Here is a 12,500-nt window from a genome sequence, read left to right as displayed (position 1 = left end):
AAGATTAAAACAACATAAATATAGCATTAGAACTGGACAAGATTCCAATGCTCTATTTATTCATGTAAGAGATTTTAACCATCCAATTGATTTTCAAAAAGTTGAGAAAGTAGTATCAAGCAAGTCCATGGTCGGCAGGAATGTAATTGAATCTTGTTTCATAAAAAGCAGTTTTGACAATAATATGAATATTTCCTTTGGTTTATATAAATTAGATCCATTTATAATTAACAGAATTAGGGAAAAATTTAATAATACACTGGACAAATAATAATCTTTAAAATTTCTTATTTCTTGGGTAGAATAGTTTGTTGATGGGTTCTGTGAAGGACCTGTCTAGTTGGGCCGGCGGGCCTGCTGCCGTGATCTCTTTCTTATGAGTCGCGCGTCAGGTGTTTAATTGTTGTGGGATCTGATAGTGAGGTGTTGGCTAGACGCCTTATATACTTTCCTTTGATGCTTTACTTTCATAGTTCCTTGATAATGTGTGTAGTCACGAAAGCGCTTGGAATTTCTCTATTCTTTCACAGTGGTTGTTTTGCATATTCTGAAATCACCTGTTTACTGTGATCTTATTGCATATATATATATATATATATATATATATATATATATATATATATATATATATATATATATATATATATATATATATATATATATATATATTTCAACAAGTCGTCCGTCTCCCACCGAGGCAGGGTGACCCAAAAAGAAAGAAAATCCCCCCAAAAATACTTTCATCATTCAACACTTTCACCTCACACATAATCACTGTTTTTGCAGAGGTGGTCAGAACACAACAGTTTAGAAGGATATACGTATAAAGATACACAACATATCCCTCCAAACTGCTAATATCCCAAAACCCCTCCTTTAGAATGCAGGCATTGTACTTCCCATTTCCAGGACTCAAGTCCGGCTATATAAAAATAATATAATAATATAATATAATATAATATATATATTATAAATGGATCTAATTTATATAAACCAAAGGAAATATTCATATTATTGTCAAAACTGCTTTTTATGAAACAAGATTCAGTTATATTCCTGTCGACCATGGACTTGCTTGATCCTACTTTCTCAACTTTTGGAAAATCAATTGGATGGTTAAAATCTCTTACATGAATAAATAGAGCATTGGAATCTTGTCCAGTTCTAATGCTATATTTATGTTGTTTTAATCTTAGTTCGAGATTTTTACCAGTTTGACCGTAATAAACTTTATCGCAAACTGGTAAAACTCTCGAACTAAGATTAAAACATCATAAATATAGCATTAGAACTGGACAAGATTCCAATGCTCTATTTATTCATGTAAGAGATTTTAACCATCCAATTGATTTTCAAAAAGTTGAGAAAGTAGTATCAAGCAAGTCCATGGTCGACAGGAATATAACTGAATCTTGTTTCATAAAAAGCAGTTTTGACAATAATATGAATATTTCCTTTGGTTTATATAAATTAGATCCATTTTTAATTAATAGAATTTGGGAAGAATTTAATAATACACTGGACAAATAATAATTTTTAAATTTTCTTGGGTAGAATAGTTTGTTGGTGAGTTGTGCAAAGGACCTGTCCAGTTGGGCCGGCGCGCATCAGGCGTTTAACCGTTGTGGGATCTGATAGTGAGGTGTTGGCCAGACCCCTTATATAGCTTCCTTGGATGCTTTACTTTCATAGTTCCTTGATAATGTGAGTAGTCACGAAAGCGCTTGGAATTTCTCTATTCTTTCAGAGTGGTTGTTTTGCATATTCTGAAATCACCTGTTTACTGTGATCTTATTGCATATATATATATATATATATATATATATATATATATATATATATATATATATATATAATTGTGGTAGGGGACTTGAATGCTAAAGTAGGAGAAACTTTTAGAGAGGGTGTGGTAGGTAAGTTTGGGGTGCCAGGTGTAAATGATAATGGGAGCCCTTTGATTGAACTTTGTATAGAAAGGGGTTTAGTTATAGGTAATACATATTTTAAGAAAAAGAGGATAAATAAGTATACACGATATGATGTAGGGCGAAATGACAGTAGTTTGTTGGATTATGTATTGGTAGATAAAAGACTGTTGAGTAGACTTCAGGATGTACATGTTTATAGAGGGGCCACAGATATATCAGATCACTTTCTAGTTGTAGCTACACTGAGAGTAAAAGGTAGATGGGATACAAGGAGAATAGAAGCATCAGGGAAGAGAGAGGTGAAGGTTTATAAACTAAAAGAGGAGGCAGTTAGGGTAAGATATAAACAGCTATTGGAGGATAGATGGGCTAATGAGAGCATAGGCAATGGGGTCGAAGAGGTATGGGGTAGGTTTAAAAATGTAGTGTTAGAGTGTTCAGCAGAAGTTTGTGGTTACAGGAAAGTGGGTGCAGGAGGGAAGAGGAGCGATTGGTGGAATGATGATGTAAAGAGAGTAGTAAGGGAGAAAAAGTTAGCATATGAGAAGTTTTTACAAAGTAGAAGTGATGCAAGGAGGGAAGAGTATATGGAGAAAAAGAGAGAAGTTAAGAGAGTGGTGAAGCAATGTAAAAAGAGAGCAAATGAGAGAGTGGGTGAGATGTTATCAACAAATTTTGTTGAAAATAAGAAAAAGTTTTGGAGTGAGATTAACAAGTTAAGAAAGCCTAGAGAACAAATGGATTTGTCAGTTAAAAATAGGAGAGGAGAGTTATTAAATGGAGAGGTAGAGGTATTGGGAAGATGGAAGGAATATTTTGAGGAATTGTTAAATGTTGATGAAGATAGGGAAGCTGTGATTTCGTGTATAGGGCAAGGAGGAATAACATCTTGTAGGAGTGAGGAAGAGCCAGTTGTGAGTGTGGGGGAAGTTCGTGAGGCAGTAGGTAAAATGAAAGGGGGTAAGGCAGCCGGGATTGATGGGATAAAGATAGAAATGTTAAAAGCAGGTGGGGATATAGTTTTGGAGTGGTTGGTGCAATTATTTAATAAATGTATGGAAGAGGGTAAGGTACCTAGGGATTGGCAGAGAGCATGCATAGTTCCTTTGTATAAAGGCAAAGGGGATAAAAGAGAGTGCAAAAATTATAGGGGGATAAGTCTGTTGAGTGTACCTGGTAAAGTGTATGGTAGAGTTATAATTGAAAGAATTAAGAGTAAGACGGAGAATAGGATAGCAGATGAACAAGGAGGCTTTAGGAAAGGTAGGGGGTGTGTGGACCAGGTGTTTACAGTGAAACATATAAGTGAACAGTATTTAGATAAGGCTAAAGAGGTCTTTGTGGCATTTATGGATTTGGAAAAGGCGTATGACAGGGTGGATAGGGGGGCAATGTGGCAGATGTTGCAAGTGTATGGTGTAGGAGGTAGGTTACTGAAAGCAGTGAAGAGTTTTTACGAGGATAGTGAGGCTCAAGTTAGAGTATGTAGGAAAGAGGGAAATTTTTTCCCAGTAAAAGTAGGCCTTAGACAAGGATGTGTGATGTCACCGTGGTTGTTTAATATATTTATAGATGGGGTTGTAAGAGAAGTAAATGCGAGGGTCTTGGCAAGAGGCGTGGAGTTAAAAGATAAAGAATCACACACAAAGTGGGAGTTGTCACAGCTGCTCTTTGCCGATGACACTGTGCTCTTGGGAGATTCTGAAGAGAAGTTGCAGAGATTGGTGGATGAATTTGGTAGGGTGTGCAAAAGAAGAAAATTAAAGGTGAATACAGGAAAGAGTAAGGTTATGAGGATAACAAAAAGATTAGGTGATGAAAGATTGAATATCAGATTGGAGGGAGAGAGTATGGAGGAGGTGAACGTATTCAGATATTTGGGAGTGGACGTGTCAGCGGATGGGTCTATGAAAGATGAGGTGAATCATAGAATTGATGAGGGAAAAAGAGTGAGTGGTGCACTTAGGAGTCTGTGGAGACAAAGAACTTTGTCCTTGGAGGCAAAGAGGGGAATGTATGAGAGTATAGTTTTACCAACGCTCTTATATGGGTGTGAAGCGTGGGTGATGAATGTTGCAGCGAGGAGAAGGCTGGAGGCAGTGGAGATGTCATGTCTGAGGGCAATGTGTGGTGTGAATATAATGCAGAGAATTCGTAGTTTGGAAGTTAGGAGGAGGTGCGGGATTACCAAAACTGTTGTCCAGAGGGCTGAGGAAGGGTTGTTGAGGTGGTTCGGACATGTAGAGAGAATGGAGCGAAACAGAATGACTTCAAGAGTGTATCAGTCTGTAGTGGAAGGAAGGCGGGGTAGGGGTCGGCCTAGGAAGGGTTGGAGGGAGGGGGTAAAGGAGGTTTTGTGTGCGAGGGGCTTGGACTTCCAGCAGGCATGCGTGAGCGTGTTTGATAGGAGTGAATGGAGACAAATGGTTTTTAATACTTGACGTGCTGTTGGAGTGTGAGCAAAGTAACATTTATGAAGGGATTCAGGGAAACCGGCAGGCCGGACTTGAGTCCTGGAGATGGGAAGTACAGTGCCTGCACTCTGAAGGAGGGGTGTTAATGTTGCAGTTTAAAAACTGTAGTGTAAAGCACCCTTCTGGCAAGACAGTGATGGAGTGAATGATGGTGAAAGTTTTTCTTTTTCGGGCCACCCTGCCTTGGTGGGAATCGGCCGGTGTGATAATAAAAAAAATATATATATATATATATATATATATATATATATATATATATATATATATATATATATATATATATATATAATCACACACTCACAATCTCTCTCTCGTGTCTAGGAGGGGGGCCAGGAGCTACTTTTCGACCTCTGAAAAGAATTCGATGAGCGCTTACACACGGTCAGTTAGTCGAAGAGCAAGACTTCTTATAGGTAATTATAACTAGAAAATTACACATCATAGCTAACAAAAATAATTTAGGAAATGCTCTAGCTAATGCTAAGCACATATCAAGTTATATAAGGATACGAAATAGATAAAATATTTCGTAACACCATGAACAGGGAGAAAAGGGAAGCATAGTTGTAGCCCAAGGTAAAAATATGGTAATAAACACGAGGAGGAAAAATATGTTTCCGTAGTTCGGACAGGAATGTAGCAGAGGGAGAAGAGATGAGCTAAAAAAAACACAAAGCCAGGAAACAGGAAAGGAAAGGTAAACGAGCCGAAGTGCCAGAAATAACTATACAGAATACGAAAGTGTAAAGGTATGACATGGAAGTTTCTAAGGACTCTACAGAATATTCACGGAGGCATTTACTGTAGAACAAAGAGAAATCTAAATAAAACATCAATACAAAAACGAAAAGGAAAACTACACAAAGAGTTGGCCAAAATAACATAATGGGACCAGAGCATATATCCACATTATTCTGAAATCTTTATCCATTTGCTACACGTAGCTTGTAAAGATAGAATAATATCGTTTTCTTTCGTCCTTACAAGGCTTCCCCATTGTTAATTTCGCGGTTACTGGCCAGTAACTTTGTTTTTTAAGAATCTTTTATCTCTGTCTCGGGAGTTTTTGATTCATGTCTTAAATTTGTCCTGGGAAAATACCTTTCACATTACATCCTGACATGTCAGTTCAATTTGTCTCAGTATAGAATATACCCAATAAAAAAAACAAAGGTATTGGAGTGCCATAAGCAGTTATAAAACACCGTTAGTACCAGTGGTCGAAAAATCATTAACCTACCAAGATAAATGTGTATTTAATGGTAAAGAGTTTAACCCCAAGATGGAGACTCCAGCTTCCATCGTCCCTGGCGCTGCGTAGCCTCACACCTGAGTAGCTCTTCCTATAAAATATTAAACCTACTTTAACCGTCTTCCAGGAGATAACAAAAAATTTGCTGAACAAAAAGTAGATTTTTTTTTATCAAGAAAGTGGCTCACTACCAGCATTGTGTGTTAGCTTCTCTATATTGGGATGCCCAGGTAGCTGGCACTAACAGTCTAATTGAATATAGGTCTACTGGCCTATATTCTCTGCATTATATGCAATGCTTATGCCTTCTTTATCTATATATACTCACTGTATCCTTGTATTGTTTGTATTGGCTTTACAAAGCTCCCGGAGAGCGGAAAGTTGTCGCAATAAAAATGTCACATTATTGCACTTGTATCCTTTCACATAACATATTTCAGACTGTTGGGATTTGTGTAGCACAAGATAGAGAAATAAGTGGTGGAATTCTGTTTTCGTGAACCCCTGGAAACTACTCCAAAACCAGCCCATGTATTTAACCTATTGAAAGCTTTCTTCTTTAAGGGAATGAGTCTCGATATATGTGGGTCATTTTGTACCAGTGGAGCCACTACTGTGTTGATACAAATCAAGTTTAGCCACCCGTGTGAGGGTAAAGGTGCCCCACTTCACTGTTACACTTTGTACTGCAGTGTCATGCACTTAAAGAAAAACACTGTCAGGAAAACTGAAGAAAGTTTTTGTCAGCTGTAGTGTATGCTGTAAATTTTCTGAAGAGGACAGTCCCTGAAGCAGAGCCTCCTCAATGCCTGTTTTGAAAATTTGGAGAGCTCAGTGTTCTTTTTCATACAGAAGTGCGGTGACTTTCCCGTGTCAAGTGATTGTTCGTGTTCATGTCTTCGACCTGCACGAACAAATCAAGCACTTATTTAGAAACTAAGACAGTAGTAATATTGCTGATATCTTTGAAAACAATGCGTTCACTGTCTCTGCCATAGTTGGCTGATATATTCACGCATGTCAACGAACTGTACCCTTCCATAAATTAACAAGAATGAATATGGTCACTGCATGGGACAAGTTGTCAGCCTTCTTCTGAAAACGTCAAATTTGGAACGGAAATTTTCATAGTTTTCCTTCATTCACTAAAGCTGCTGGTGCGAAAAAAAAAAGAACAGTCGATCGTGACTGAAGTGAAAAATCATTTTCAGGGGCTCATTCAGTCTGTACAGCGTTACAATCATCACAGAGAAATTTCTGTGGCTCATTTTGAATGTGAATCCCTTGTGTTATAGTGATATAACGAAAGATGATCAAAAACTGACAACTTACGAAGGAAGCTCAATGGAAATCGAATCACAGTCAGTTGATAACTGAAGACGTTCCCACAGTTAGCAGGTTATGTGATATTAAATGATCATATCTTCCATAGAGGGGTGAAATGCTCTTGCTGTCTACAGTGATATACAGTTCGTGTTAGTTATAAAACATAATATAATTGCATGTTTCCATAACCCATTTAGATCTATGTGTATTTGCTTCTAGACATTATAAGACAACGTTTTCAACACTTATATACGCAAAAACAAAACCTAGAAACCGTGAGCAATAAAAACCACTAAATAAGGCAAATATATTTTTTCTATTTATAATAAAATGCACATATGCCTTTATTTATAACTGTCATTGATCTACTTCACCTTCAAATTCGTTTTTGCTGTAAAAAAAATGAAATTTTCCGGAAGAAATTATTTTCAACAAGGGTATGGATAAAAGTTAAGACTGAGAGGGTGCAGGTACTTGAAATAAAGATATGAACCCCCTGCATTAGTGGATCTCATTAATCTGTGACGATGCCTTGAACCGCCGCTCCACTTCAGTATATAAATGTCCAACCTCCTGTCTCTTCTTCAGATTGATCACGACTAAGGAACTGAACACCTATCAAGGCGAGGGGAGTGAATACTGTCTTTTACTGCTTCCGTGAATAATTTCTGCAGTGAACTGATAAAGCCATTGGTTTGTAAGATTTTTTCCTAAAAGGTTTTACTGAAGTTCAGGGAAAAATGGCCCTTTGGGAATTCATGTCGAGAGTTTTTAATCAAATTATGCTTAACAGGGTGACTGTCAGCTGCAATTAATTTAATAATTTGCCCTCTACTGATGTCAGGTTTATTGGGTGGCAATTTAATAGTATTAATTTAAGTTAATAGTATTTAATATTGACATTGTTGCCTTCTGTCATTCATGTTGCTTCATTTATATTCTGATGCATAAGAAATGTAATTATATTCAGGAATCCAATGGAATTTTGTTTAAATGGTGATTTTAACAGTAGAGTTACTTAGGTTGTATTTTTAAAATCTCCAATTATATTAACTTTCCTATTATATATATAATTTCCAATTATCGCTTATCATCAATAATACCCTGAGAATATTAAGTAATCACTCGTATACAATATCAGACTCCTCTCACACAAAAAATATAACGATGGTCAGAGTGCATTAATTACAATAGTTATTTTATTATCTCAGTATTTTGGATTTCAACCTCTGTAGCTTCTATTTCTTTCCTGTACCAATATTGACAAACTTTTATCTTTCTTTCCTACTCTGTCTTCGCTCTAAGTAGGTTGTCTAATACACCCTTATTTATATTCTGTTTTTTCCCTTTAGTTTCAGTTAGATTATATCCTTTTATTCTTCTCGTTTATAATCTCCTTTCGTTCTAACTTTTGTTTTTTAATTATTTCATCTACATTAGTAAACAAAATATTTACATTTTTCTCTTACTTTGGTTGCTGTTTGACTGGCCGGTACAGCTATGTTTCTCTACAAAAAAATCTTTCTCACTTGTATTATCAACATTCAACCTCTTAGTAGTCTCTATGTAATCGTTTATTTTCACCCTGACCTCCTTTCGAAGGTCTTATCTAATTTCTATAATCGTGTAGCCTTCTGAATTCTCCGGGAATTCGAGTTAAACGAGCACGAAGGCATTCCTTTACAACACCTTCACTGTTGATGATGTAGCCCTTGAACCTTGAACTTGATATATAATCTGCGCAAGTTTTCCTTAACGGCCTGTTCTTATCTTTTTTATATTTTTCAATTCGTCTATAAATTCGTTATAAACTAGTGTAAAAATCCAGTAAGCATTCTTTCCATTTCTACATTGATATTCGTTGATTCTTTCTTTCTGCACAGCTAAAAATCATAAAAAATTGTCACTATTCTCCCTTAATAATTAAAATTATTTGCATGTAATTCTTTTATTGCTGATATTTCTTCTAGCAGTAATTTATGTAGCCATTACTACCTGCTCTATCTTTGTTCTTTCTTTGGCAATTTTGGCGCTGACATAATGTACTTTAGCTTCATACTCTTTTAGGGACCTTTCATCTCCTCCAAAACTTTTATTAATATTATCAGCAATATCTTGATCTGTAGGTAGTAGGTTGGTAGACAGCAACCACCCAGGGAAGTACTACCGTCCTGCCAGATGAGTGTGGAACAGAAACCTGTAACTGTTTTACATGGTAGGATTGCTGGTGTCTTTTTCTGTCTCATAAACACGCTAGATAACAGGGATATCTTACTACTCCTACTTACACTTTGGTCACACTTCACAGACACGCACATACATACATATATATATATATATATATATATATATATATATATATATATATATATATATATATATATATATATATTATATATATATATATATACACATCTAGGCTTTTCTCCTTTTTCTAAATAGCTCTTGTTCTTCTTTGTCTTCTATTGTCCATGGGGAAGTGGAAAAGAATTTTTCCTCCTTAAACCATGCGTGTCGTATGAGGCTACTAAAATACCGGGAGCAATGGGTTAGTAACCCCTTCTCCTGTAAACATTTACTTAAAAAGAGAAGAAGAAAAACTTTATAAAACTGGGATGCTTGAATGTGCGTTGATGTAGTGTGGATGACAAGAAACAGATGATTGCTGATGTTATGAATGAAAAGAAGTTGAATGTCCTGGCCCTAAGCGAAACAAAGCTGAAGAGGGTTAGGGAGTTTCGGTGGGGAGAAATAAATGGGATTAAATCTGGAGTATCTGAGAGAGTTAGAGCTAAGGAAGGGGTAGCAGTAATGTTGAAGGATCAGTTATGGAAGGAGAAAAGAGAATATGAATGTGTAAATTCAAGTATTATGTGGATTAAAAAAAAGGTTGGATGCGAAAAGTGTGTCATAACAAGCGTGTATTCACCTGGAGAAGATAGGGGTGTCGAGGAGAGAGAGAGATTTTGGGAGATGTTATGTGAATGTATAGGAGCCTTTGAACCAAGTGAGAGAGTAATTGTGGTAGGGGACCTGAATGCTAAAGTAGGAGAAACTTTTAGAGAGGGTGTGGTAGGTAAGTTTGGGGTGCCAGGTGTAAATGATAATGGGAGCCCTTTGATTGAACTTTGTATAGAAAGGGGTTTAGTTATAGGTAATACATATTTTAAGAAAAAGAGGATAAAAAGTATACAAGATATGATGTAGGGCGAAATGACAGAAGTTTGTTGGATTATGTATTGGTAGATAAAAGACTGTTGAGTAGACTTCAGGATGTACATGTTTATAGAAAAGCCACAGATATATCAGATCACTTTTTAGTTGTAGCTACACTGAGAGTAAAAGGTAGATGGGATACAAGGAGAATAGAAGCATCAGGTAAGAGAGAGGTGAAGGTTTATAAACTAAAAGAGGAGGCAGTTAGGGTAAGATATAAGCAACTATTGGAGGATAGATGGGCTAATGAGAGCATAGGCAATGGGGTAGATGTATGGGGTAGGTTTAAAAATGTAGTGTTAGAGTGTTCAGCAGAAGTTTGTGGTTACAAGAAAGTGGGTGCAGGAGGGAAGAGGAGCGATTGGTGGAATGATGATGTAAAGAGAGTAGTAAGGGAGAAAAAGTTAGCATATGAGAAGTTTTTACAAAGTAGAAGTGATGCAAAGAGGGAAGAGTATATGGAGAAAAAGAGAGAGGTTAAGAGAGTGGTGAAACAATGTAAAAAGAGAGCAAATGAGAGAGTGGATGAGATGTTACCAACAAATTTTGTTGAAAATAAGAAAAAGTTTTGGAGTGAGATGAACAAGTTAAGGAAGCCTAGAGAACAAATGGATTTGTCAGTTAAAAATAGGAGAGGAGAGTTATTAAATGGTATCGGGAAGGAGGGAATATTTTGAGGAATTGTTAAATGTTGATTAAGAAAGGGAAGCTGTGATTTCGTATATAGGGCAAGGAGGAATAACATCTTGTAGGAGTGAAGAAGAGCCAGTTGTGAGTGTGGGGGAAGTTCGTGAGGCAGTAGGTAAAATGAAAGGGAGTAAGGTAGCTGGGATTGATGGTATAAAGATAGAAATGTTACAAGCAGGTGGGGATATAGTTTTGGAGTGGGTGGTGCTATTATTTAATAAATGTATGGAAGAGGGTAAGGTACCTAGGGATTGGCAGAGAGCATGCATAGTTCCTTTGTATAAAGGCAAAGGGGACAAAAGAGAGTGCAAAAATTATAGGGGGATAAGTCTGATGACTATACATTGTAAAGTGTATGGTAGAGTTATTATTGAAAGAATTAAGAGTAAGACGGAGAATAGGATAGATGAACAAGGAGGCTTTAGGAAAGGTAGGGGGTGTGTGGACCAGGTGTTTACAGTGAAGCATATAAGTGAACAGTATTTAGATAAGGCTAAAGAGGTTTTTGTGGTATTTATGGATTTGACAGGGTGGATAGTGGGGCAATGTGGCAGATGTTGCAGGTGTATGGTATAGGAGGTAGGTTACTGAAATCAGTGAAGAGTTTTTACGAGGATAGTGAGGCTCAAGTTAGAGTATGTAGGAGAAAGGGAGATTATTTCCCAGTAAAAGTAGGCCTTAGACAAAAATGTGTGATGTCACCGTGGTTGTTCAATATATTTATAGATGGGGTTGTAAGAGGAGTAAATGCGAGGGTCTTGGCAAGAGGCGTGGAGTTAAAAGATAAAGAATTACACATAAAGTGGGAGTTGTCACAGTTGCTATATACTGATGTCACTGTGCTCTTGGGAGATTCTGAAGAGAAGCTGCAGAGGTTGGTGAATGAATTTGGTAGGGTATGTAAAAGTAGAAAAAAGTGAATACAGGAAAGAGTAAGGTTATGAGGATAACAAAAAGATTAGGTGATGAAAGATTGGATATCGGATTGGAGGGAGAGAGTATGGAGGAGGTGAATGTATTCAGATATTTGGGAGTGGACGTGTCAGCGGATGGGTCTATGAAAGATGAGGTGAATCATAGAATTGGTGAGGGGAAAAGGGTGAGCGGTGCACTTAGGAGTCTGTGGAGACAAAGAACTTTGTCCATGGAAGCAAAGAAGAGAATATATGAGAGTATAGTTTTACCAACGCTCTTATATGGGTGTGAAGCATGGGTGATGAATGTTGCAGCGAGGAGAAGGATGGAGGCAGTGGAGATGTCATGTCTGAGGGCAATGTGTGGTGTGAATATAATGAAGAGAATTCGTAATTTGGAAGTTAGGAGGAGGTGCAGGATTGCCAAAACTGTTGTCCAGAGGGCTGAGGAAGGGTTGTTGAGGTGGTTCGGACATGTAGAGAGAATGGAGCAAACCAGAATGACTTCAAGAGTGTATCAGTATGTAGTGGAAGGAAGGCGGGGTAGGGGTCGGCCTAGGAAAGGTTGGAGGGAGGGGGTAAAGGAGGTTTTGTGTGCGAGGGGCTTGGACTTCCAGCAAGCATGCGTGAGCGTATTTGATAGGAGTGAATGGAGACATGGTTTTTAATACTTGAAATGCTGTTGGAGTGTGATCAAAGTAAC

This window comes from Cherax quadricarinatus, chromosome 1 (genome assembly GCF_038502225.1).
Source record: "Cherax quadricarinatus isolate ZL_2023a chromosome 1, ASM3850222v1, whole genome shotgun sequence".
Lineage (NCBI taxonomy): Eukaryota > Metazoa > Arthropoda > Malacostraca > Decapoda > Parastacidae > Cherax > Cherax quadricarinatus.
Note: the sequence above shows the minus strand (reverse complement) of the source record.